This window comes from Tursiops truncatus, chromosome 17 (assembly GCF_011762595.2).
Source record: "Tursiops truncatus isolate mTurTru1 chromosome 17, mTurTru1.mat.Y, whole genome shotgun sequence".
In the NCBI taxonomy this organism is placed as follows: domain Eukaryota; kingdom Metazoa; phylum Chordata; class Mammalia; order Artiodactyla; family Delphinidae; genus Tursiops; species Tursiops truncatus.
Genome location: NC_047050.1, coordinates 8,547,887 through 8,570,689, shown reverse-complemented (window position 1 = coordinate 8,570,689; position 22,803 = coordinate 8,547,887). Strand labels below are relative to the sequence as shown.

General features: G+C 37.1%; 1 long non-coding RNA gene across 1 annotated transcript in view; it reads right to left on the bottom strand.

Moving 5' to 3' along the window:
- The window catches only part of LOC141276890 (uncharacterized), a 122,934-nt gene extending 100,728 nt beyond the window's left edge, over positions 1 to 22,206 (bottom strand). The window contains exon 1 of the long non-coding RNA XR_012327196.1: positions 22,088 to 22,206. This is a non-coding gene — a long non-coding RNA (uncharacterized lncRNA). The remainder of the gene's footprint in view (positions 1 to 22,087) is intronic.
- Positions 22,207 to 22,803: the final 597 nt, after the last annotated feature.

Sequence of the window (22,803 nt, the reverse complement as noted above, 5' to 3'; positions counted from 1 at the left end):
ATAAATCTCTTAGGGTCTTGGTAACATTAAAAAATGTGAGAAATTAACTTTTGTAACTTATTACGTTTCTAGGAAGACAGCTGGCTCACTGAGGGATTTGTTGGTCCATTCCATTCTTAGCACTGTTTTATGATAATTTTCATTTGTTTTTGTGACAGAGCATTGTATCTTTAAATTGGGACTTTATAAAATTTAAAACATTTTAGCTGCACTAGAATACAATGATGTCATTATTTGGCAATAACCCATCCAGGCGTAAGTCCAAACTCTCCAGAGTCAGACATCATCTCTAAGTCATCCAAAAACGTCATCATGTACTGCTGTCTTTCTTTCATTAATATATAGAGAGCACCTACTGGTCAGAACACATACTTTTTGATGTGCTTTGAAGTTATACCTTTATTATTCCGTCTAATTCTATTCCATCCTTCACAGATAAGCTCAACTAACACCCACCCAGGAAAGAAGCCTTTCTAGATTCCCTCCAGCATTATTATTCTGTAGCAGCTGCCTCTAATCTCCCATATCATGTATGGATGCCTTTATTACAACACTTGTTTATTGGTTTACATAATCGTCTGCTCCCCAGCACAGTAACCAGACATCAAGCTCTTTGAGAGTAGAGTTTCCTTATAATCCATCTTCGTGTACCCAGCGTCTGCGTGACTGTGGCACATTAAGTCGATAATGAATATGCGAGTTAATGACTTAAGAATGCTATTTACTGGGAGTTCTGTTCTTTTTGAAATTTCATGGAGAGTCTTTGGGAGAAGTTCTTAGAATATAGACCTATCTTAACATGGAGGAAGTTGAGTAGATAAAAAGTGCATGAAGAGCGGCAAGGATTGCTAGTAGTAGCAATGCAAGAATATTGGGCTACCACGAGCAAAAGAGAATCTTTGTACAACTTGAGTTTTTAAAAGAAGTATATGTAAGGAAAGTTAGTCAAAGAGGGAGTATGGCCAGTAAAGCTAAGAACATTGGTCCTGGAGTCAACTGAATTCTTTGTTTAAACTGAGGCTTTTCCACTTAGCAGCAGAGTGAGGTTCTAACCTATGTCTCAGTTTCTTCTCCTGTAAAACTATCTGAGGGCTGTCTTAGTCCATTTGGGCTGCTGTAATAAGATATCACAGATTGGGTGGCTTATGAACAACACAAATTTATTTCTCACAGGTCTGGAGGCAGGAAGACTGAGACCAGGATGCTGTCATGGCTGGGTGATGACTCTCCTCCAGGCCACAGACTTCATGTATCCTAGTGGCAGAAAGGGCTAGGGAGCTCTTTGGGGTCACTTTTTTAAGAACACTAATCCCATTCATGAGGACTCCATCCTCACGACCAATCACTTCCCAAAGGCCCCACCTTCTAACACCATCACATTAGGTGTTAGGATTCCAGCATGTGAATTTGGTGGGGGAAGAGGGATAGAGGACAGAAACATTCTGACCATAGCAGGGGGTGGTTACTAAGGTAAATATCATATGAAGTGCTTGTCCAAGTGCCTGGCACATGCTACAGGCTAAATTGTAGCTATTATTATTATTCCTTTTATTTTCCATCCTATTTGAATATATAAAACAATGTAAAGGTGAACATTTTAGCAATATTCATCAATCTGCAAGAGCATCAATCATTTTTCTAAAGATAAGTACCAAATAAAAATGATATTAAGTGGAATCCAAAACCAATTATTTGAAGCAGGACTTTTTTTTCCCTCAGGCATTGGTGAACAAAGAATATTTTATACTTATCTTTATGTTTGTTGAAATTAGCAATAATAGCACCAATCAACATACTCAGAGGAAGAAATAATCCAATGATAAAAAAGTCAATTAAGTAGCAATACATGTAGATGTTATCTTCAAAATTAGGTTGCGGGACTTCGCTGGTGGCGCAGTGGTTAAGAATCCACCTGCCAATGCAGGGGACACGGGTTCGAGCCCTGGTCCGGGAAGATCCCACATGCCACGGAGCAACTAAGCCCGTGCGCCACAACTACTGAACCTGCGCTCTAGAGCCCGTGGTCCGCAACAAGAGAAGCCACCGCAATGAGAAGCCCACACACCATGACAAAGAGTAGCCTCCTCTCGCAGCAACTAGAGAAAGCCCATGCACAGCAACGAAGATGCAACACAGCCAACAATAAATAAATAAGTAAAACAGAAACAAAATTCAGTTGCATATCTATCTAAACATTAAGTTAAAAAATAAGCAAGATAAGGCAGAGCACAGAGGTATTTTAGGGCAGTGAAAATACTCTGTATGATATTATAACAAAGAGTATATGTTATTATACATTTGTCCAAACCCACAGAATGCACAACGCTGAGTGAACCCTACGGTGAACTATGGACTTTGGATGATCATGATGTGTCAATGTAGGTTCGTCTTTGGTAAAAAATGCAGCACTGTGGTGAGCGACATCAATAAGGGGGATGTGTGCAGGGGTATATGGGAAATCTCTGTACCTCCCTTTCAATTTTGTTGTAGATCTAAACTTGCTTGAAAAAGTTGATTTTAAAAATAAAATACATTAAAAAGTGAGAAAATAAGCAAACTATTTATACTGACTTTTTAAAACATAAGATTTAGAAAACAATTTATGACAAGAAAATATAACAGTGCTACTTGAGGCAATATTTCCTCTTTGTTCTTTGGTGAATAGATATCATTGCATTTATTTGAATTTTGAGGTTTACTGCATTGGTTTACTCATCGTTATGATAATCTTTCAAATGGGCCTATTGGGGCTTAACCATTATATATAATACTAGAAGGACTCCATTGTTCATGAAATAGTCAATTTGAAAAGTATTTAATTTCTGTCTAGCATAAGCATTTGCTTTTACCATGTTAATTACCCAATTACTGCTTGTGTCCTGTACTTGAATTGCAAAAGTGATTTTGTGTGAACCTTAACAGTGGCTCTAGGATTATATTGTACTTACACCAACAGAATCAACTGCTGAAATCGTAACAGTGATCCATCCATTAAATGTTGCCTGTAAAAATGGCGTGTATTTAATTCTTATGGAAATCTTATGCTTTGTGGCAAATAAAAATTAAAACTCAATCTGCTATTAAAAAAAAAAGATTGAAAAGAGTAATAACAGAATTGAACACATCTGTCTTCTTTGTAGAGAAAGTAATGATGGAAAAACCCAGATGCAAACAGGATGAGATAAAGGGTTATGAATAGCTAACTGAAACTCCCTGAGAAGTTACAGTGAGAGGGATGTAATAGAAGATAATAAACATGAGCAACATTCCATAGTTTAGTCACGTGGTGCTGGGCCTAATCACTAAAGAAGAGACACTCATAAATGTTTATGAAATGACCCTAGAAGCTGGAGGAAGGCTCCGTCTGCCAACCAAGTCACAAGGCTGGTGTCATTGTTCAGGCATGGAAAGAGCAAGAGCTTGAAGGCAGGCAGGGCTGGCTAGGAATCCTGCTTTGGTAAATCACTATCAATACTATCCGTCTGTCGTTGCTAATTCTCAATATCTTTTTAAGTAAATTGAGGATAATAATATTTATCTTATGGGAGGTTGTGAGAACCAAAGGAGACAATGCATGTTTAGTGATTAACCTACACTAAGCACTCTCTAAACAAAGCTAGTGGTTAATCCCTTGGAACTGGGTATTCTCCACGCCCTATCCTTTTCCTCATGGTCTGTACTTCTTACAGGAAACTGTACAGATCACCAAGCTTCTTTAGCAGAGCTCAGCATTTTCATTTATTATCAGTCACATATTCCCTGTCTATTTTCTCACAAGAAGAGGAGATATGTTAAATGTCTGAGAATTTAAGAGGATTAACTTCTTCAAATTGGTAGGACAATGTATTATAAATCCATTGACTGGGCTTCCCTGGTGGCGCAGTGGTTGAGAATCCGCCTGCTGATGCAGGGGACACGGGTTCGTGCCCCGGTCCGGGAAGATCCCACATGCCGCGGAGCTGCTGGGCCCGTGAGCCATGGCCGCTGAGCCTGCGCATCCGGAGCCTGTGGTCCGCAACAGGAGAGGCCACAGCAGTGAGAGGCCCGCATACCGCAAAAAATAAAAATAAATAAATAAATAAATATAAATCTATTGACCTAATCCCTGACCATGTAGACATCATCATTATTGCTTGTATCTTTCACCACTTTTCAGTTACTATCTCCTATTAGCAAAGTGTTTTGAAAATAATGGAAGAAAGGGAGCCTTCCCTGCCTTTTTCTCTCAAACTAGCCACTTCAAATCTGAAAACTCTGCTGTTCTATATTCTTAGCAGGGTACACTGTGGGCTTACTTTCTTGGCATGTATTGAAATGTATTTATGATAATATTAGGAATACCATTAAAAAAACACCATCCTTTAACTTGAATGGCAGAGTTCTACTCAATTTATATAACTTGTGAAAAACACACTCATATTTTCAAATTGAGATTTGTGAAAAAATAATCACATATATTAAAAAAAATCTAGGAAGAACCTAAGTAATTTTCAGGGTTTACTATTTTGTATACATAAAGTCTTGGCATAAAAATGTAATTTTTATTTAATTTAAAATTAAATTTATGAGGGTTAATGAAGAATGCTTTGTTTATATAAAGCTATAACCTGGGGACAAAGTAGAGTTTCCTCTTCCTATAGCAAACACTTAGTAGTTTTGTGACTACTAAGCATCTTTACTCCTGTCTTGTGCTAGAGCATCTCCATTGCCATTTTCCTTTTGAAGAATTATTTTTCGTAGAGACTGAAAAGTAATGCAGTGTGGCGGGCGTGTCAGTTGAGCTGGCCTGCCTTTCACAAGCCTAGGCATGAACATGAAGCCTAAAGCAAACCAACTGAACTCTGTCTCTTGTGATCTGGAAACATGAGTAAAATAACGCTAATACAGGAAAAAGAAAACAACTGGAGCCAATTCATCTAACTGTCAGTACCCGGGTTCGGTAAATCCAGTGACTCAGTTATGCCACTAAAGACCCAGAATCTTTCTGATTTATCTCTGCTTTCACAGATTCATCTTTTTTAGCGTAGTCCTTCCTTGGTCTCAAGATGCCTGCTTCGCCCCAGGTCTCACAAGACATTGCGATTCTGTAGAATGGCAATTTGATCAGGGCTTAGCTGGACAGCTCACCTCTGTAGCAACGGTGCCAGCTAAGCTTGGTCATGTGGCGCAATAAATACACACCAACTATAACTATATTGCTCTAGATTTGCAAATATTCTGATTTTGCAAATCGCTGGAAATATCCTAAATACAATATTCTACCAATTTGTATTATGTCTTTTGAAGTTGTACTTCAAAAGAATACTTTTCAGTGACTTTTTTGTTAGCAGTTTTGCAGGTAAGAGAAAAACATCTTTTCTCGTCTCCATTGCTCAGAAATCCCACACTCTATCTTATTTTATGTTTATCTCTGTAGAGAATCCCCCCCAGCAAGAGCAGCTGTAACTAAAATTGTCTGCTTGATGCTGCACTGGGATTTTGCTTTTTCACTGGTGCCCACTTACGTCTAAGATATGGGGATCTTCATTAAGTGTTTTTTGAATTAATAATTAAAAATAGATTAAATGAGGAAAGGCAATTACTACAATATGAGCACTAGAGAGTGCTTACTATAAACAACAACAACGTGGACATGATTCCCACAAAAGTAAAGGATGTCTATAGCTGAGATTTAGAAAAATGAGCAACAGCACAGTAAGAGCTACATTAAAAATACCGCTACCTTGGAATTCATAAGATTTGGTTCTGAGAGTTATGAGTCACTCAGGCACACGTTCCTGACAGTGAACAACTGACATTCTTGGCTGTATATTTTTGCTTGCTACAAAGTCATTCGGTCAACACTATCCCTGGTGAGAATACAAAGGCAGAAACTGTCTCTACTCTTGGTGTACAATATAGTAGGCAGTATATCAAATTTATAGACTCATAGGATTAAAAGGACCTAAATTTATTTTTCAGTCTAACGTGTTCGTTTTATAAATGAAAAGACTGAAGTATGCAAAGGTACTATTTTAACCCATACTATTTTAATAGCATGTTAACCACTTATTCTGTGTTGTCTTAAATTATTTACACACATTATCTTATTTAATGGACCCAACAATTCTACGAAATAAGAGCCCCAATTTAAGGATCAGGGAACCGAAATTCAGCAAAGTTATGTAACTTGTCCAAGGTCACACAGCTGTGCTTCTCATTAGCTATGGGACTGACCTCTGTTGACTCCCAGCTGAGTGCTCACTCCACAGCACCAGCGGCCAGTGCCTGGGCTTGTGAAACAGCCTAAGTGGGGAATCAACCCAGGTATTGGGCAGAGAAGTTTAGGTGGCTTTTATGTGCAGGGTGTGGTGTCTGATTATCATCACGCCCGATTCATCTAACAGCTTTTACAAGTATGCTTCCTGTTTACAAACGTAAACTTAAATGAAAAGGCCGAAAATCATGAAACTGTACCTGATGAAATAAACTATTGTAAGCTAGACCACTAAGTTCATTCTAATCAGAATGAAAAACAGCCAACATTCCTAATGTAGCATCACCAGATTGTCTAGGGAGGAAGCACGTGATATCATGGTTAGTAACTCCAATGATACCATTTTTTCTTTCTGTCCAAATGATGCTGAGAGCACAGCTTGCCCTTCTGAGGTCATGAGAGACACACAGGGCTCCTGCAAAAGAGCCAGAACTGTGCAGGAAAGAATGCCAGCCGTTAGCTGTCATCCTACCCACGGATTCTGGTTAATACATTAAATATCTGCATTGAGTTCAGCAGGAAGCCTCTCTAGCGTTCCATGTTCAAAGCGAGGACAATTCATTAATTCACTGACGCATGCATTTATTCAATGTGTCATCATGATTGAGCTCATATGATTGGTAGGTTGCAATTATGGCAGGAAATATGGGAAGAGTTCTAAAGATCCCCTTTCAAAGAAGCAGAGTTAAAATACGCTGGATAATATAATCAGAGTAGATGAGACTAATTTGAGCTCCTCCTCTTTCTAGAGGTAGAAGCTTCATTTTTCTGTATCATTTTATGTAATTAGTTTCCTAGCCAGAAATGTTTTATGTTTGTTCAACAGTCTCTCGTGTACCTGCCTCTTTTCTCAGGAGAGTGTTTTCTAGAATCTTAGTAACTACAATGGAGTGGCCATGCTCTGCTTAATGGGCGTGAGCTTTAGAGAACAATGTTATTTCTGGACACTTAACAAGTTACACAATTAAGAAGGTACTGAAGTTCAAAGTCTTATTTTTAAAAAGTCATTTTTCTAATTATAACATAGCCATCTGATTTAGTAATCCAAGTAGTCTTTTCTTCTAATTTAGGGCATTAATTTATTCCTATTTCTTCCTGACCTTGAGATAATATAAAATGAGAAATGCTATTTGATTACCATCACAGAAAACTACTATATGTGTGTGTATGCGTGTGCACGTGTGTGTATATACCTAGATAAAATAAATACAGCATAACATAAAATATATGATACAGATAAGTAATCTATATCTATACACACATACATATATGGCGGTTTGTCTGGGTTGTCAAATAGCCATTTCACATATTGAATTTTGCCACTTATAAGCTATCTATATGTACTATTCTATATATAGTATACTATCTATATCTACTATGATATGTGATATATGTTATATTGTATATAGGTATGTGTTAATATATATAATCATCTTTTTAATTATTAATAAAATATAACGAGAAAGAAAAAAGTCACAATTTTTAAAGAATGAACAAATACACATAGGAATTCTGTTTTCAGTATATGCTAGAAGATTAGTAATCATGAAAAAGCTTATTATATATATTTTCTGTTTGAGAAATAAAGAGAACTGAAGCAATCATTTTAAAATTATTCTCAGTGGGATGCTTGGTACTTGGACAATTTCCATGAGTGTACTCTGAGTTTTCTTCTCAAGCACCTCATAGAGATTGCTGAGGTCTGTCTCCAAGCGGCCCGATTAGAATAGACTCTCACTATGGGAAAAATCTGTTCTGCTAATCCTAAACTTACTTCTTGCCTCCAAGACCCTGTGTAGTACTGGACCTGTTTCAATGGAGAGTCCTGTCTCCAGGAATTGTCTTTCTATTCTACTCTAAGAGAACTTTTCTAATTTGTAGAGGATCCTAAATATCTAGTCCAGGCCAAATGTCATTCCTATCAAAATATCTGAGAGATGCATTTGAATGTGAGCTAAAGTCTAGCTGTTCTCCACAGTAGACTTGGGACTTAATCCTTATGTCCTTGGACTTCTGTCCAGGTTCTCAGCCCACGTGGGCTTATTATCTACAAAAGGCTTAATATTAACCTTGCTAACTCTTTGGCACACACTTCTTGAAGCAGCTGGTTGTGTGATTAACATGATAAATGGCTAGTGCCTTTTACTTGGTGCAGTCAGTTCAAATTCTCTATTGTTTTTTGGTTACTTTTATTTAGTTTTTAGAATGGTGCCAGACACTAACTGTGCTACTTAACAAATACATATTGATGATGATTGTAACTATCATCACTATTAAGGGATGCTGGGCTGTCATTAGACTTGTGGATTCAATTGAATGAGAGTAACATTTAGCCAGGGTCATTTCCGGAATAATACAGGGAATACATGCCATAATACAGGACCGTTGGGTTTTGCCAAAGAGAGATAGTGAGTTACAGTCCTTCTTCTCAAGTATTGCAGTATTCTTTAAAAAATATTTTACTTCTGCAGCCTCTAGCTTCTGACCTCATCTTACACAGCTCCATTTTAAACACAATGTTTCTGTCATTTCATTCTTTTCTCCACAGACTTCCCCAATGAAATATAAACTTTGCAGCCTTGTATTCTCAGTTGCTCTGCTCTTGCCCCACCCCTTACTCTCCAACACACCCATGCACACACATGCGGTGTCAAAATGCTTCAACTTCGTTATATTCCTTCTCTTAAATATCTCATCAGTTTTCACAGTTAATCTATTCCTTATTACATACATGTGGAATCTGTCAGTTCCTGCCACGTAACAAATAACCTTGAAATTTCAGTAGCATACAACAATGAGCATTGGTGTTTCCCTCCTGAGGTAGTGGGTTGGCAGCAGGGACTGACCTTCAAGCTGCAGTCACTGGAGTGGGTCATTTCCACCTGGCTCTTATCCTGGCCCTGGGGCCATCAGGCCAGCTGACATATTTCTCTCATAAAAATGGCCAAAGTATAAGAGGACAAGCCCCACTGTGTGAGCTCATTTCAAGTTCCTGCTTATCACAACTGCAATCAACACATTGCCCAAAGAAAGTCACATGGCCACGCCAAAGTTGAAGAGATGGGAAAGTATTTTCTGATATTTATGGACAGAACTGCAAAGTTACACGGTAAAGGGTGGATACAGAGAGGGATGAAGAATGTGGTCCAAAACTCAATCTATCACTGTGATGAGACAATTCGTGTCTTTTCATGTTCCCAGCCTGTATTTTTTGTCCTCTGTCATCTCCTAGTACTTAGAGTTGCAGTTATAAACAAAAATGAGTTCAGAGAATATAACATGCAGAATGTGCATCCTGGATTTGACTCAGATGTGATCACAAGGGAGGAATTATGGTTTGCTACGCCTAAACTAATGATGCAGTAAAGGGGAAGGTGAGCACTGCAATAAATTTTGAGAAAAATCAAGAATGAACAGTAACCTAAATAAAAATCAGTTGTTCTTTTATGTTACTAATTAATACAAATGAACAAATGCCATGGGTTTTCTTTGAAAAACTAGATTATAATTGTGAGATTGTCCAGAGTCAATCATTTCTGCTTTATCTTTCATTATCTCTAAATCACCCAGTGTTGTGTTGTAAATACAATATTAAAAACACTGAATTAGGGGCTTCCCTGGTGGCGCGGTGGTTGAGAGTCCGCCTGCCGATGCAGGGGACGTGGGTTCATGCCCCGGTCCGGGAGGATCCCGCGTGCCGCAGAGCGGCTGGGCCCGTGAGCCATGGCCACTGAGCCTGCGGGTCCGGAGCCTGTGCTCCGCAACGGGAGAGGCCACAGCGGTGAGAGGTCCACGTTCCAAAAAAAAAAAACAAAAACAAAAAAACCCACTGAATCCACTTAACACATATTAGAATGGCTAAATTTTATAAATCCTAAATATTCCAAAACTGGTGAGGATGCAGAGTAAATGGAACTCTCCTGCATTGCTGGTGGGAATACAAAAGTGGTCAGCCACTTTGGAAAACAGTTTGTGATTTCTTATGAAGTAAAACACATACCATAAGAAACAGCAATCCCATTTCTAGGAATCCTTTGCATCTTTTGTCTAGGATGCAACGGTGTTTTCTTTTCCTTTGGGGCTTCTCTTTAGGGACGCCATGTTTGTTTTGCTATCTTTTACTTTCTTTTCAATTCCCCCCAAATTACTAGGCTTTCTATTTACTCACTTTTTTTTCTGTTCTCCTCATTTCTCATGATTTCAAAGATGCCGATTACAAAGCTATCCTTATAGATCTTCCAAAGTCAAACTATATTCTATTCTCTCTGTTCTCTCTGTCACTATGCAAAATGTGAGTTACTCTTGTGTGTATTACTTGCCATCAACTAGACAAAAGCCTGTGACCCTTACAGATAGTCTTCTTATGATCATGGTCCTTAATTCTTTTATCACCCTAATACATTTGCACTGATTTAAAAGGTGAAATATAGAGATTTCTGTAGCAAACATAAGCTATGGGTCTCCACTCATTGATATCCAAATAAGTGCTGTTATATGTGTGCATAATAGAATCCTCTGCTTGAGGAAACATCTTTAATATCTCCTCATGATATAAATATGCTAAATGGTGAGTTATGCCTGACATACATCATTTCTCACAGTGGATGCATTTCACATGCCAGGAAACTTAATTAGATGTGATGTTTAAGTAAAAGAGGGTTAACGTTGTTTCAATTTGCTGGGTTCGCTGTCGAGCTGCCACACAGTTCTGCCAGCAGTCCACCATGTCAGAGACCACAGCTAGAGCACAGGCGGTAGCACGTCTTCCCTCACTTCCTCTCTTTCTCCTGTTTTTGATGTCTTTCTCACCACTGCCTCCTTGCACTGTAATAAGTCTTCATTATAGTCAATAAAAAGGGAAAACAAAAACCAAAACAATCAGTAACAATGAAAAAACCTCCTTTGGTTGTGCCTTGCCCCCAGTCCTTTTTCTATCTCTGTTCTTTGATCACTGCCAAAAATTACAAGTAAAAAGGCTTCAGTTACTTATCATCTTCGTCCCTCAATACTCTGAAGACCTATATTTCAGTTTAACAATCTATGATACCTAAATGATGCTGCTCTTCCAGAGTCTATGATGAATCCCCACTTGCAAAATCCACGTGCCTCTTCTAGACTTCACCCTCATGTAATTTTCTGCAGTACTTGACATTACTGATCACTGATTCCTCCTTGTTGGGCTCCCTCTTGGCTTCTTTTTAATCTCCTCATTCTCATTCTACTACTGGACAGCTTCTTCTTTGGTCTTTGGACTCAGACTAATCTGGCTTAAACTTTTGTCTTGGTCACTTATCCACTGTGTGCCTATGGAAAAGATACTTTAATGGTATATACAGTTATAATTTGGGGTAAAACACCCAACTTTACAGAGTTACTGTGAGGATTAAATATCTAACACACTGCCTGAAATATGGTGGACTCACTACCCGGGAGATGTTCTGTGTTATTATCTTCTCTTCAATGTCTCTTTCTCTTATTGGAACTCTATCCTTTAATAGCATCATTTCAACCCATAGCAATTTCTTCTCACTCTCTATCTTCATATCCCATTAGTGGCCAAGTCATGTTGATTTTGTTTTTCTTTTCACTTTTCCTTGCATCTATACCTAACTTTCTCTGTATAGGCTCTTATTATCTATAACTTAGATCATTGCAAAACTTTCCAATTGTTTTGCTGCGTTCAGTATCTTATTCCTCCAAATCATCCTTCATACTGCCATCTAAGTTGTTTTCCTAAGGAACAGCAATAATGCCTTTACATTTTCCCTCAGATTGCTTCAGTGGCTCCTAATTGCCTGGAATATAATGAGAAAACTTCTTAACTAAGCATTCACAGTCCTTCTCAGTCTGATTTTTAGTTGCCTTTTCAGTTTTATCTCCTCCTACTACTCTTTATGAGTTCTTTGCTCTAGCCAGATTGAATAACTAACTGTTCTTCAAGGAAGCTCAATAAAGCATGCTCAATACATTTCCAATCTTTGCAAGGTCTCTCTTTCCTTAATAAATTCCAGTTAGACACAGCAACTTCTGCCTCAGGCTTCATGTAGTATGTTGCTTGTATCTCTGTTAAGTGTTTTATTTCTTCCTTTCTCTCTTATATTGGTATTAGGTATGTGGGTGTCTTTCTTCACCACAAGTTGAGCCCATTAGAAGGAGAAATTACAATACAATAAAGCCAGTAAAATAGAAATGAAAGTAGAAAAACAGGACTGAAAAAAATAAAGCAGACCAATATTATAGCCCAAGACAACTGCTGTGATTATTACCAAACTGTGCTCTGAATTTCTGAGTACACTGAACTTCTGAATTCAATAATTCATTTCCCAAATATAATTTGAATGCCTTCCTTAAGTCTTGCACTGTGCTAAATTCTTGGGATAGAAATGCAAACTTCACAGGGAACTTTAAATGGCAAGTTACATATCTCAAATTTTCCAAGAAAAAGAGACAACATGCTTTGCAAGAAGCAAACTTTCTTTTAGTACTAATGTTTGAGAAATGATTGGGATCTTATGAGGAAGTCATTGAAAAAATAATGAACAGGAGCCTCAACTATTCTCTCACAAAGATATAGAAGCGAATATCCATATGACTGTTAAAAAGCAATTTGTATCACTACATTAGATGTAATATCCAAAAGTACTAGTGCCTCTGTTCATCAAAGTATTTTTGGTATTTTCATTAAACATAGCCAAATTCATTGATAACAGCATCTTTGACACAGTAGTTAAATTCGTTCTATGCATTTATTTTACATTTAGCAGTAAGTAATCCTTAACTGACAGTCCTTATTACTGGCATTTCCCAATTTATTGTGTAAATTGTGACTATAGACACTAATTAACTATTCAAATAAGCAAACTGTATGAAATAAATCTGCACCCACCTCTTGAAACAAATAAATCTTACTTTCCCTTAAGTTCATAAATAATTGCATGTGTATGTATGTGTGTGTGTATCTTTAATGTAGGTCCTGCAATTTTCTCTGACTTGTGATGTTAGTCTTTGGAATCAGAACACAGTAAGCTGGTATGAGCTTGCAGGTTTCTCCCCTGCCTGTCTGTCAAGGTTCTGTTTCCTTCTCAGGGATTATTTCCACTCCCTTCGCCACGCTTTCTAGTTTTCTGCATTTCCTCACCTAATACATAATGAACAATGGGTTGAAACCATCTATTCTATTTCTTCAACTGAAGCAAAGTGAAACAATAAAATAATATCTATAGACAGTGGTTAGCTCTTAAACAACTGATTTTTTATTCTTATGGTAAGATGTTTTTAGTTGTGAACATGCCTGCTTATGTGATCTGCCAAAAAAAGATGATTTTGCACTGTGTGAATAATTTTCCATTGTTTACCAACGCATAAGAATGGTTAGAAGACACATTCCTACGACGAGTCTACTGGTTTCACTTTACAAAATTTTAACAACCTTGGATAGTGTGGATAAAAATCCAGATGCATGAAGATTTTCGATTTGAGTCTTGAATGTGATCAAAGCATAATACGCTTCTTCTAGGTTATGAGTTACTCACTGGGACTTATTTAAAACCCAGGCAAGCACCCTCTAGGTTTGGGAACACAGCAGGAATTCAATAAATGCTGAATATATCAGTAATAGAAGCATTTTTCACTCTTCTTTTCCCTAGTAATCTTTATATTCTTGCCAAGTCACGTAGAACTTAAAATCAGATACAAATAATTGATGCTGATGATAACATGTGTCACTAGTCATAAAATGCCATCTCTGGAGGTAATGCTCACACTAAAACATCAGTTATTGTTCTACAGAATATAGCATACTAGATATTTTTCTGAATGAGAAATATGTATATATATATATACACACATATATATTTAATAGTATGGCTTATGTAATTGGCATATATAATGCATACATTATATTTATTTTTATATGTAATATATAATATTTGCATGGCATATCTTTTTTCACTCTTTCAATTACCTACGCTATTGAGTTTGCAATGAGTTTTTGTAAACAATGTTGTGTTTTTATCCACTCTTTCAATCTCAGTCTTTTTACATCCATCAATCATATTTAAGATAATTATTGATACTTCTAAATTTAAGTCTTCCATTTCATTATTTTTGTGTTGCTTTCTTCTTGTTCTTACTCCTGTTTCCTTTCTTTTTTGACTTCCTGTGAATTACTTGAAAATATTTTTAGGATTCTATTTTGATTTATTTACGATGTTTTGAGTGTGTCTCTTTTAAATTGGTTACACTGATATTATAGTATTATATGTGATATCACATCATACTAGTACCAATATTTTACCATTTACAGTTCAATGTGGAAACCTTATTTTCATTTAGGCCCCTTTACTGTCCTCACATTTAAATATAATTATGTAAATATAATTATCTTAATAACAGATGAAGTTAGAATTTTTGTTGCAATTATAAGATTTATAAAACTCATGAGTTAAAGGATAGTCTACTGTATGTACTCAATCTGCTCCTTCCACTGTTCTTCTACATTCCTTATGCTCCAAGATTCTTTCCTTTGGAAGACTCCTTCTGTTTTAATAATTTCTGTGGCCAGTATTGAGAGTAGGTCTGTAGTGACTAAACCTTAATTTTTCTTGGTCTGAGAAAGTCTTTATTACCCTTTCATTCCTTGAGGATAGTTTCCTGTGTATAGAATTCACTGTTGACTGTTTTTTTCTCAGTTATTGAAAAATACGTCACTTCCATCTGGTCTCCATGGTTTCATAAAAGAAATCCACTATCATTGAATCGTTTCATTGGCGTTCCCCTATGGGTAGTGTGCCATTTCACTCTGGTGACATTCAGGATTTTTTGTCTTTTGTTTTCAAAAGTTTAATTACACTGTCTCTTGGCATAGATTTCTTTGGGCTTATCCGTTTTGGGGATCACTCAATTTCTTGAATCTGTAGGTTTGTGTCTTTTGCCAAGTTTGGACGTTTTCAGTGATTATTTCTTTGAATACTCTTCCAGCCTCACCAGTTCACTTTTTCCTCTTTCGTGGGATAGCGATAATAAGAATATTAGATCTTTAGTTAACATTAGGGGAGAGGGCTGGTTTTTAGGTGTGTGCTTTTCAGACTGAGTAAATTCTATTAATTCAATCTAAAATTCACTGGTTCTATCCTCTGTCACCTCCACTCTTCTAATGAGTCCACCCCACAAGTTTGTTTTGATTTCAGTTATTATATTTTTTAATTCTATAATTTCCATTTGGCTCTTTTCATGACTTTTATTTCTTTGCCAAGATTTTCCATTTTTCATTTCTTTCAAGAAAATTTGTAATTGATTGTTGAAGCATTTTGATGATGGTTTGCTTTAAAACTCATGTCAGACAATTCCAGCATATGATTCCTCTAGGTGTTGGTGTCAGCTGTCTTTTCTCATTCAAATTTAATTTTCCTGATTCTTAGTATGATGTATGCTTTTCTATTTTATCTTGGGCATTCTGTCTGTTATGCCAGGAGATTCAGAGTTTTATTTTAATCTTTTATTTTAGCTAGAAGTCACCGGTTTAGACTTTATATGTGGGTCTAGAACTACTTTTGTGGATTGCAGTTCCAATGGCAATTTAAATTTTCAAAGCTTTGTGATGTTATTTTGGCCTACTTGAATTATCTGGTGTTGCTGGGGATACTACTGGTCCTGCCAATACTGCCTCGTGAGACAGGAGGGGATTTTCTGGGCCAGACAGCCTAGTATCTCTCAGTGGGGTAGAGGAGTCTCCAGCCTCAGGCTTGGCCCACAGGAACCAAGAAGCTTCCCTGGTCTGAGCCCTTGTTGGGGTGAAATCCTCTTGACACTGTTGCCTGCCCCATTCCCCTCTCTCTCCTTGGGGAGGGGAGTGAAGTACATTTCCTGATGCTTATTATTAACAGGGCTCCAATGGTCCCCCTTTCTGGTGATGCTGGGCTCTTGTGATGTTGTAGGAGAGACTTCTGCTCAATCTGAGGTAAGAGTGAGCCTACCTGGACTGCCTTCTGTTGCTAGGCTGGAGTGCAAAAATGCTGTGCCTGGGTCATGTTTTTCTGATGGGTGGGCCATCATAAGATGCCCTACTGCTGCTTTCTTCCTTCAGTCCCATGATCCCAAACCAGTTCTTCCTCTTATCACCCTTCAGGGTCTCTTTTTTTTGTCTCTTGTACTCTTTCCAGTGTTTGTAGCTGTACTTACCAAGGAAGATCAAGAAGAAATAAGTCTATGCCACCTTGTTGGGTCAAGATGGTCCCATCAAGACCATATTATGTCAAAGTTGAATCAGGTAATCAAATAAGACTTTTGAAAAGGATGTCTTTATAATTCATTCAATTTATCGCTCAAAACCCTTGTACTGTTTACTGATAGTATGCAGAGTCTACATTAGGTTTTAAAAGAATGGGACTTTCTACACAATGATGAAGTTCCTACCCCTAGTTGGCCTGAAATCTTAATGATAAGGATAATTAAAACAAGAAACAAGTAAAAGGCAACTACAGGGAATAAATATATGTGTGTAAGATCGTTCTGTACATGACAAACCGTGTATGTAGGGAATAAAACTTTGATCAAAGACAATAGGAGATGGAATGGAATGGGAAGATTTAAGGAGGTTTGGCCATAACATTGAAATTAGAAGAAAGACATCCAGTGAGAGTTTTCATAAGTACATTGTCGCTTATGCCTCAAGTTCTGCTTCACTTCACTAAGGTAACCTTGAGTATGTATCACACCATCTGTCCAGGAGAATGTTTCCATTCAGTGAGATTTGTGGCCCTTATTCTTCTGGTCCTTTTATCTGTCACTTTGACTACTGCTGTGTTCCATATGCTCTCTTCCTTTATGGTCTATACTGTGTGTCCCTGACTGCACAAAAATAGTTGTGTGTTTGGTATTTTTGATCTATGGGCTCTTAGTGAAATGCAGCAATCGTTGCAGTTTCATACCGAAGCAGTTTAAGCATCCAAGGAACAGAGACATAATATAATCACCAGGCTGCCATGAGGCACAGGCCACAATTGCAAAGACATGTCATGTACCTTGACCTGGGTCTTCTAATTTGGGTTTCTTTTATAGTAATTTCTTCCTTATTGTAATTTTCCTGAATATCATATTATCTATTTTTCCTCTATTACTAGCCTTTTCATATAGAGACATTTCGAGCCATATCATCTTGGGCATTTTAATCATTCGTTAACTAAATCAGTATTTATGGAGCAACTGCAATGGGGAAAGCAGTATGTTAGACACTGGAAATATGCACATAATTTATACATGGATTCTGCCTTCATTTGTCTTACTGTCTAACAATAGGAGTCAGGACATTTACATAAATGCCTTTGTTTTAAGTATGCAAAAGATTTACGAAGAAGAGATACGGATATTCAGAAAACGAATAGATTCTTTTGGATTGGATGAAGGAAAAACTTCATAATGGGACTGACATTTAAAATAGGCGTTCTAATGTTGCTTTGAACTTGGATACTGAAGTTTAAGGAAAAGAACACTTTGGGCACACAAAACACTATGAATAAAGGGAAAGATGGACTTACAATGGAGTTCATAGAGGGAACAGTAAATAGATTACAAGATAGAAATACTTTTCGCTATAAGAAACAGGAAACCTTTCTAAACAGTGATTTAAACATAAGAATATTTGTAGAGTACTTATAGAGAGCCTTAAGACAGAACAGCTCAAGATAAGTTTCTTGATTCAGGCATATCCTGAAAGACCCAGACCATTTCCATCCTTCCATTCTTGCATCATTACCATGTTAGCCTTTATCCTTGAACTTCCCCCTTTATCTCATTTTTTAGAATTAAACTGCACGTCCACGTCTAGACCATGGGGAGGAAGGAGTAGAAATGACAAATGCCATTCTGACTCCTTCTCTGAAGGACTGTTGTTTCCCCAGAAAAAGACGGAGTTGGAAAAATAAAAGAGGCCATGGTGGTGGACAGGTAATCTGATAAGCAGCTGGCAGTGTCTGCCAGACTTGCTTTGGCTTCACTTTGGGTTTTCAATGTTTACAGGGATACACTGGGTGAAAACTTAGGAATTGTGTTTTGAGACCAATCCATATTGTTCAGTCCAGTGGTCACAGTTCAGCCCTCCACTCACCTGACCTCTTTTGACATTTGACCCTTTTAACTCTCCTTCCTTCTTAAGCTCTCGTGTCACCCCCTTTTCCCGTTGTTTCCCTTCTTCCTCTTTAGTTGCTCCTTCTCAATGTACTTTGCTGGTGCTCTTCTGCTCCTCACAGAAATGTCAAGGTTCCTGGTTTCTCTCCCAGGTCCTTGCCTCTTCTCACTACTCCAAATGAAATTCATATGCCATCTTATATGTGTTTGCTGCTATACTGCTTCTAAATCTCTAGCACAAGCCTCAAACTGTTCTTCCAGCTTTTATACTTATTTTTTTTTAAGAGAGAGATTGTTAACTTTGTTTATTTATTTGGCTGCGCCAGGTCTTAGTTGCCGCATGCGAGATCTTCATTGCGGCATGCGGGATCTTTTCGTTGCATCCTGCGGGCTCTTAGCTGCGGCATGCGGGATCTAGTTCCCTGACCAGGGATCAAATCTGGGCCCCCCTTGCTCGGAGTTCCAACTGCTGGACCACCAGGGAAGTCCCTGTATTTATTTTTGACTTTGGGGTCCCTCCAATCCGTTTTACACCTTCTGCTTTCACTCACATTGCCTCTACCTGGTATACTATGTTCCTTCGCATTTTTGTGTGGTAAACTAATTCTCATTCAGGCTATAGTTCAAGTGACATTCCTTTCAAGATGTTCTCTTATATTCTCATGTTGATTCTCCTCCTCTGTGCTATCTGATACTTATTTTTTCGCTGTAGCCATTCTTTTAGAGACAACTTATCTTTCTCCCCAAGAGAAAAATAGGTAATTTATTGCAACAATTGTATTCCAGATTTAACACTTCTACAAAATTACATTCTATCACATCAGCTCACATAGCATCAAACTTACCAGAGGAAGGAAACAACTATATTTACATTTAAAATGAATTATTTTTAGTGCACTTGTGGGTATAAGATGTGGTGTACATCCATTTGAACTTCTCTATTCTGTATTTTTAAGGTACTGACTTTTCTCTATTAGACTTTAGCTAAAGGTACACATAGTTTGCTCCAGAGATTACTCAATTTATTTGTATAATGAGACTGGGTAGAGCCACGTTATTCAATTAAACTAATAACTTACATTCTATCCTGTCTCATAGATCCACCTGTATTAACAGATTAAGTTGTTTGCAGAGTACATCCATTAAAATACAAGCTCTTGAAGGGCGAGTATCTGTGTATCTTATATGCCTAGGCACCAAATAGGGATTTAATAAATTTTTAATTAATTAAAATGCTTAGTATTGATCAACTGGTAAATTTTAATTCACTGAGAACAATAACTTGAGTGATCTTTAATTGTGCACTAATATTTGTATTGAGTGTATTAAGGTAAAATAGAAACAGGAGGTCTGGCAGTATTAGTGATTATCATTTGTACTACTCTTATGCTAACATACTGATCAATTGTGTTGTTTATCGCTCTTTGCTAATTATTTATTGACCGTACTACCAGCCTTTGTTCTCTGAGTTATTCCACTTTGTGTCTGAAATATTGTACATTGTCTGAGGCTTGTCCTCCTGCAAAACAGATGGCTAAGAAATCTCTCTACCTCTTTATGTCCCTTGAAACAACTAACCACAAAGAAGCACTCTGCTCTCCTTTCCTCAGAGGTAACACCCATCTCCAACCCGCCTCGTGACTCCCATAAGACTCATTGGCCAGCCTTCTTCATGATCACCTTGTTTAGTTGCCTCTGTAAGACCCCAAGTTTTCTCCTTCCTCGAGGCATTCTACATTAAGAAATATATTTCCTAATGCAATAGCCTGAATAAAATTTTCCCCTTAATTGTGTAAAACAGTCTGTCTTTCATGTGAGAGATGCCTTGGGATAGAAATACATGAATAGGATAAAATAAACAAGTAAAATTAAAATATTTACTACTATATTAACAGATAGAATTCTATTTTAAATTACACACACACACACACAATGCAGGTATTCGATAACATATCTTAGAGAGAAAAGTGAAATTCAGCAAGTTGTTGGGTTAAAATAATCTCTGTAATAGAATATTGTTTTCTGTGTTTTTACATAGTTCATTATTGCAATGAGGATGAATACAATAACAACCAGTTATTTAAATGTAGGGAAATACTTTAAACTGTTTGGGTAGTGTTTTCGTTTCCTAGTGCTGCTCTAACAAAGTATCACAAAATTAGTGGTTAAAAACCCACAAATTTTCTATCTAACAGTTCTGTACATCAGAAGTCCAAAATGGGTCTTACTGAACTAAAATCAAGGAGTCAGTAGGGGTGTGTTTCTTAATCTGTCTTCTCGCCCTTTCCAACTTCTAGGGGATGCCTCCTCTCCTTGGCTTATGACCCCCTTCTGCCATTTTTAAAATCAGCAACATTGCAGCACTATTTACAGTAGCCAGGACATGGAAGCAACCTAAATGTCCATCAACAGAAGAATGGATAAAGAAGGTGTACATATGTACAATGGAATATTACTCAGCCATAAAAAATAACAAAATAATGCCATTTACAGCAACATGGATGGACATAGAGATTGTCATACTGAGTGAAGTATGTCAGACAGAGAAAGACAAATATCATATATTACGGCTTATATGTGGAATCTTAAAAAATGGTACAAATGAACCTATTTACAAAAAATAAATTGAGTCACAGTTGTAGAAAACAACCTTATGGTTACCAAGGGGGAAGGCGGGGGATGGATAAATTGGGAGACTGGGACTGACATATACACACTACTATATATAAAATAGATAACTAATAAGAACCTACTGTATAGTACAGGGAACTCTATTCAATACTCTGTAATGACCTATACGGGAATAGAACCTAAAAAAGAGTGGATATATGCATATGTATAAGTGATTCATTTTGCTGTACAGTAGAAACTAACACAACATTGTAAATCAACTATACTCCAATTTTAAAAATTAATTTAAAAAAAGAAAATAAAAACACTAATTCAAAAATAAAATAAAATAAAATCAGCAACAGTGAGTTGAGTTCTTATCACGTCACACCAGTCTGACCTCCTCCTCCACTTTCTTTTTTCACTTTAAAAGATCCCTGTGATTATACTGGGCCGAACTGTACAATCAAAGATAATATCTCCTTCTTAAGGTCAGCTCATGAACAACCTTAATTCCCCTTCATCATACATAACATATTCGCAGGGTGTAGAGATTAGCACTTGAACATCTTCAGGCAGCTTATTATTCAGCCAACCACAGATAATATGTTCGTTTTACCCTAAGTAGAAATAAATTCTTCTGGCAGAAGCAGTCTTAGGAAAATTGTGCTGTAGATGAGGTTTCTCTGCTCGTGTCTGAGATCTTTTTCTTTCCTTTACCCAGGCTTGCTCCTGCCCCATCTATGCCTTTTGCCCAGCCACTATCTCTAATGGCTGGGCCACTAATGCCCCATTATTCCTCTGCACAAACCTCCTCTCAGGAAAGGTTCTAATGAATTCAGTCCTAGGACAGGACTGAAGCCATTAGTCCAATTCATTATAGATCGTCATATTTTTATAGTTTAACAGATGCTAACACGTCTAATTTCAGAGGAAGTGTTTTGCTGGTGGAGGTGCATTTCAGAACTCTGAGACTGTGCTGTGCACAAAGCCATCCGATCACAAGGATTGTGCTCCTGTTAAAGTTCCACTAGGAAAGACAGATTTCAATTTTGGAACTCAGTGACAGCATAAACAACTGATTGTCTAGCTGCTTACCTTAATCTAGTCCCCAAATCTCCACGAGGCAAAGAAAACAAAATAAAATAAAACAAAAACTCTTTAAAAATGCACAGGCAATGAAGTCACTCCTCCTCACATAGGTCTTCTTAAAATTAGGTCACCTAGAAAGAAGATAAAAATTATTAACCACAGAAATAAAAGAGAACATTATTATGGATCCTAAATATCAAAAGGATAATAAACGAGTACTATGAACTAAATGATATTTTATTAAATTCAACAACTCAAATGAAATACATTTTAGAAAGATACAAGTTTTCAAGCTCATTAATGAGGAAATAAAGAAATATGAGTAGCCAAATGTCTACTAAATAATGAATTCATAATTGTAAACAGTCCCATACAGAAAATTTCCAGACCAGAGAGGTTTCTTGGTGAACGTTCCCAAGAAAGAAGAAAGAATACCAATAATACATAAAACCTTTCAAAAAAAGTAGAAAAACTCTTTCCTACTCATTTTAAGAGAGTAGCATTATCCTGATATCAAAGCATTGAGGCATTACAAGAAAAAAACACAACAACTATAGACAGTATCTTTCAAGAATGTAGATGCAAAATTCCATGATGAAATGTTAGCAAATCGTATCTATTACTATTATAGATGATAATGATGCCGAAATGATGGATATCCACATGTAAAATAATGAAATTGGACCCTTATCTCACAACATATACAAAAATTAACTTAAAAT